Below are 5,885 nucleotides of genomic sequence, written 5' to 3' on the forward strand. Positions count from 1 at the left end.
GACATATTTATTTTATTTTCATTTTATTTTTTTAATTAATTAAGTTGGTAGCAACATTACGCAACTGGAATTTCTTACATTTCTAATATGATACAATACTATTTGCGTACTTGGCTGTAAAATTCAGACTGCAAAAATATCTTATACGCAGACACCGGATTTCGAACCAAAATATGTGGTCTGAATGATGGATTTCAAAACCGAGGTTTTGTGGTTGATCTGGTAGCAAGCCGGAGATCAGAGTTTGATCACCGGCCTTGTCGCATTTTTTCCATGTGATTTTCCTTGAATTCTTACCTATACAGGATGTAAGAAACGGTTGCATCCTTCATTTATCATATAATATTACAGCTCCAGATTATCTCCTTGAGTTAGCATACAGAAATTTCTAAAATAGAATGTTGATCGACAAACAGGTACGTTTCTTCCTTAACCAATACAAGTTGTATTGATCCTAGAACAAAGTATACGGAATTTACTACCCATTTGGTAATTCCAGAAAGTAATACGGCTTCGTTTCAATCAAAGCTTACCTTTATATTCCTTAATTCACACGTGAGCTACTTCCCACTCTTGCAAGTTGATCAACAACTGGATCCACGCTTAGATATATACGTAAATACCGGTACAAGTGCCTTATAACATGTGTGCTCTCATCTGCAATGTATTTGTTTTAATCTATCACGTGGGTTTGTGGTATCTTTTAGAATACCACAATTGTAACAATATGTTTTATGTATTCTATATTGAGGTGAGTTGATTTTGAGTTTAACGTCCTTTCAGCAGCGAGGCTATATGAGACGGGAGCTACTGATTAATCCGAACCACATGAGCTCCCGCTGCAATTCTATATTAAGATTACACATTAATTAAATTAATTATTTTTTTTTAACAAAGAGGCTCCAGTGAATACTTTGAAACTTTTCCTTGTAACCGAAGAAAAAATTGAGTTTCTTTGCTCTCTGAGAACTTCTATCAATGTCCTTAATAAGGTATAGTTGTGGCAAAATGTCATTTTTAAAGAAGTTTTAAATAAATGTCATTTATAGTGATTGGACACATTTGTCATTTTATGATTGGTTCTTGAGATTTCTTCACCCTTCTACCGTTGGTCAAGTTTTTCCCCAAACATGAACGAAAAATGCAAGTAGTTAGAAATGATGTATGAAAATAATCTAGCATTGTTGTGAAACCGTAATGTTGGTTGAACTTACAACACCATTATTGCCCATTGTTTCTTGCAGAGAAGATGGAGTGGAGAAAGAGACAGGGTTCCCACTCTCTTTCCCCCAAAAAATTCCAGGATAAATTACCAATTTTTCATGATTTCGACACAGGAAGGTATAACAAGATCGCAATTGTAGGTTCAAAACTCAACTATGAAATGAAAAGTACAGTACCATATACAGTGAATATTAATGCAAGTACAATATTAATACACAATAATTAAATACACAAAGCGGAGCGTAATGTGCTGCTTTTTTTTTTTTTTTTTGACCTCCCAACTCCCCTTATAGTCATCCGATCCACTCACATCCAGCCTATCTACATGACATTTTAATTGTGCAGCGAACAAATTTACAAACAACAAAAATCTATTTTTCGTACATGCCATATTCATTACATGACAGTGTTGACAGATATACGCGTAATTAGGAAAAAAATTTATATATATATATATATATATATAACAAGTTTTTCAACTGAGTATGGAGTTGTGTGATTTTTTCATCTATAGACAATCTCTTCTTTAGCGAAGCTGCTCTTCGGATAGCATTTGATTTTATCAAAGTAAAACAAGATTTCTGCTCTGCTTCATTGGCAAGCTGGTTTGCTTCAGTCTCCAAAGCTTCACTTGTTTCCATCAATTTCCTTTTCTTCCTCTGCAACTGCTGTAGGATTTTCACTTATCTCTTTCCTCCTGCCCTGCACTTGACTTTCTCTTTCAAAAGTCCTTATTTTCTCCAACTCTGCCATGCATGGAAGGCATGATGCAGTATTTCTTTTCGTGATGTTGATTGAAGTAAGATCTTTATGGGAAATATTATCATACACAAATCTCAAACCGACCAATGGTTTCTCTTTCATACTTTCAAGAAGCAGATCTTCATTTATGCTGTAGCCTCGTTCGACAGCAGCCTGTCTATGAGACAAAACCAGAAGCTTCTTTATGATTAACAACAAATCTTTAAATTCTTCCGAACCATCCAAAAGTTTTGTGTAAAAACAACCCGCCCTTTCAGGATCCAACTTATATCCAGCAAGTGCATCTTTAAACTGCTCAGTAAATTTTCCATACAAAACACAGCTGATCACATTCGTTGGGTGTAGCCTATTTCTTCAACAGTGACCGAAGGACACCACGAAACTTTATGGATGCCACAATATCTGGATCTAGGCATGAAAGATCTCTCACAAGCCTATATTTCAGTGGACTCTTCTGTATGACATACAACGGCAATTTGCACAGGAATGTCTCGCATTCCTTTTTTTTTTCTTTCTTCAGCAACGTTCCTCTCTTTGCATGCACTACCGAGACTTAGTGAAGTTTCAAATCTCAAGTTCACATTTGATGCACTCACCATGTTGCTCTTTGATGGGGTGAATTGTGATAGTTCAGCAGCAGAAGATAACTTCCCAAGAACAGATTCCTGGATAACTATGCGTGCCATTTTCTTTCCAACTTCATACAAATCTTTAGGTAGGAATGGAACCAGAGTTCATGACTTTGGTACCGCTGGAGGAATGGTCTTAAGAGATTAGTTACAAACACAAAAAATGGAACTTACACTGCATTAAACTATCAGCACAAACAACTTTCAAACACTGGAAGCACTTGACTTTGGTTCAGAACTGTTGCCAGACATGCTTTTAATGTAAGTTTCCACCACATTTCCAGTGTTCTTTCAGGTACAGTCCGCAGCAAAAAACCTGCAACATGAGCATGTAAATTTATTGTGAAACTACGCCTAACAGCACAGGGAATCAACATAAGTCTAAGTGGCACGAATCACGCCAGGAAAAACCTCGGCGTCCTCCCCTGCACATTTACTTTGGAACAAAAGACTTTCGTCGTTTCACAATAGACTTACATGCTCATGTTGCAGGGTTTTTGCTGCGGACTGTACACTGCGTCTCCCAACCACCTGTGAGCACAAAACTTCAATGGAAACTTTTCGCAGCCATAACAGAAACAAAATTCTCACTTTTCCCGGAGAGTCTCTAAAGAGTCGCTACAGGGATGTTAACATTGAGCCCAGGTTCCACTCTGTTAATTCACACGTCACACGAAAAGCTCAATGTAGAATGTGCAAACTACAACTTTCAATGTCCAGCAATGCAGGAGAGTCTTCTCCAATGTGACCTCTTAACAGATTCAGCCATTTCCAGTTAACACGTGGCCTATCCATTGACACCTGAATACTTTTTACTATTGCACTACGTAGAAAATTTATGGTATTTCATGTAGAAGTGTTAATAGAACACAGAAGAAAGTCAGATCACGGCGTTCTCATGTATACTCTTACCTAAATATTTTCCAGCGTAAAACAGATGGTTTCGTTGTTGAAGTTCACTTTTGATACTTTGTGGGTTCAATTTCTCTAGCACTTGTTGCAAGTCAGTTCTTTTCGGAAAATTAATGTAAAACAACTCTGTATCAGAAGGGCTCAATAGAAATACAGTGTGGATGTATGGCATAAAAACTACTGCATAATATACATAACAACTTCTACTACTAGGTGGCCACTGAAAGCTACGAATATTGCTACTGCTGTGTAACCCGGACCACGCGAAAATCAAGAGAAAAAAATATGTTATGTAGCTTCTCCCCAAAAATTCTGCGTTGTGACCCTCGCTCACTTAATGATGATTATTTTTCAAAATACGACGTACAACATAACTAGCGCATAAAGTACGAACCAACTTGTGTTAGGTAGCCACTGAAAAGTACGAATGTTATCTAACCGAGTGAGGGCAGGAGCGCAGCAGGGACACCCAATGGGATGCGTCCGTAGTCTGCAGGCGCGTCAGCGGCGGTGGGTATACGCATAAGCGAGAATAGTGCAAAAACACTCTATATGTCCTAAATGCATAGCTTACATGTTGCACATTTTTGGGGAAATGCTACGCAACTAAATGCTATCCAAACAAGTACCAAAATGTACTAGATTGTTAGATTTGATTACGTGTGGTTAGGTGTTCCTCTTCTTTTCTATAGTTCTAATTCGTTTCCTTACTTACGATAAAGTGTTCGTTTGTTTAGTAGACTATGCCCTTCACACATTTTCAACAACTGACACCCCTTCTTTTGGTATAACTCGGTAAAACTAAACGCGAATTGACACGATCTTCTCATTTACGCATAATTTCCACACTTCCTTTCTCATTAGTCATACCAAGTGCATCTCTCCGCCAAATTGTTCCTTCCGCCTCCATGTGTAGTTCCGCTTACAATATCGAAAACAGCTAACAACAATAAGTATTTTCTTAACTATTTCTCTCATCTTACTTTCACACTTTCTCACAAACCAAAATAAATTCGCCACTTTATCTGGTAAATTTTCTAAAATTGGTCCGGCGATAGAGCAGTTAAGCCACGAATGCTACCTGAGTCGAAGCAGGAGGCACGAACGTCAGCGAGAGAGTGCGTCCGTAGAAAGCAGGCGCGTCAGCGCCGGGATGTATACGCATAAACGACGATAGTGGAATAGTACACTTACACATATTGTACTTTCAGTGTCACTGAACGTTCATTTCAATATGCTGTGCACTGATAGTAATTACTTATATTTACACTCATTTCTATTTTGCCTGTCGTTACATATTGCAGATTAAAATAGATCCAAGAGATTTATTCAACATTAGCTATTCATAATAGAGGCAGTAAACAAAAAGAAGTAGAAAGGAAATAGTCAATTTTTGAGAACGCTGTTACAAGATAAAGTGAGTTATATTTTAATTTCTATCAGGTCGGCATTCGTTTGCTTTAAGTGAATTTTTGAATACGATTCCATTAGTTGCTGACAGTCTTTATACGAATAAACATATACCGAATGCTACCGATAAACATGTACCAATACAGTTCCTCGCTACCGATAAACATCTACAATCATGGAAAGATTCAGAATTCCAGTAGTCATCGCTGAGAGTCTTTATCTATCTGAAAGAAATGGATTAAATTTGGATGAAATACATAAATACGTTAAAAGTAATATTGATGCCCAAGACGAAGGATTGTCTAAAAATGGAATTATAGACTGGTTGCGAGGTTCAATAGCTGTTGGGTTTATTGAATCTAGCCATAATAAATTCACACTGCCTCGCTATGTTCAACAGAGAGTGGACTAGATATATTCTGATCGGGCTTGTAAAGACTTCTGCAAATATAAAGTTTTCTGGAGAAAGTTATGTCGCCAATGCAGGCAAAGACTGCGAAGAATATTATATGAAGTTCTCGAAGAGCTAATGCGAGAAATCATCAGAAGCATAATAGCGAAAATGACTCGGTCTAATAGCAGAAGCAGCAGAAACAGCAGAAGCCGAAGCAGAAGAAATAGCAGAAGCAGCAGAAATAGCAGAAGCAGTAATTCATCAGGGAACGCAATGAAAAGAAGCGTAATTCAGAGTCATCCAACAGTCGATCTCCAACCTCCAGCACGTCCTCTGGATGCGCCAAAGGAGTGAGCCCATCATCATTGATATTCCAACAGCGAGCAGAAATGGAAACAGACCATGGAGTACAATTTACCCGGAATCAGGAACGAAGATCAATTCTACGAAGGAATCGTAAAGGACAGAAGTGAAAGAGTAAAGAAAAGGGTAAATCTAGAAGGGGATTCAACTGAAGGAGCGAGAATAATTTATATTGATACAAAATGTAAATA

Source organism: Thermobia domestica, chromosome 5 (genome assembly GCF_964235325.1).
Source record: "Thermobia domestica chromosome 5, izTheDome1.hap1.1, whole genome shotgun sequence".
NCBI lineage: Eukaryota > Metazoa > Arthropoda > Insecta > Zygentoma > Lepismatidae > Thermobia > Thermobia domestica.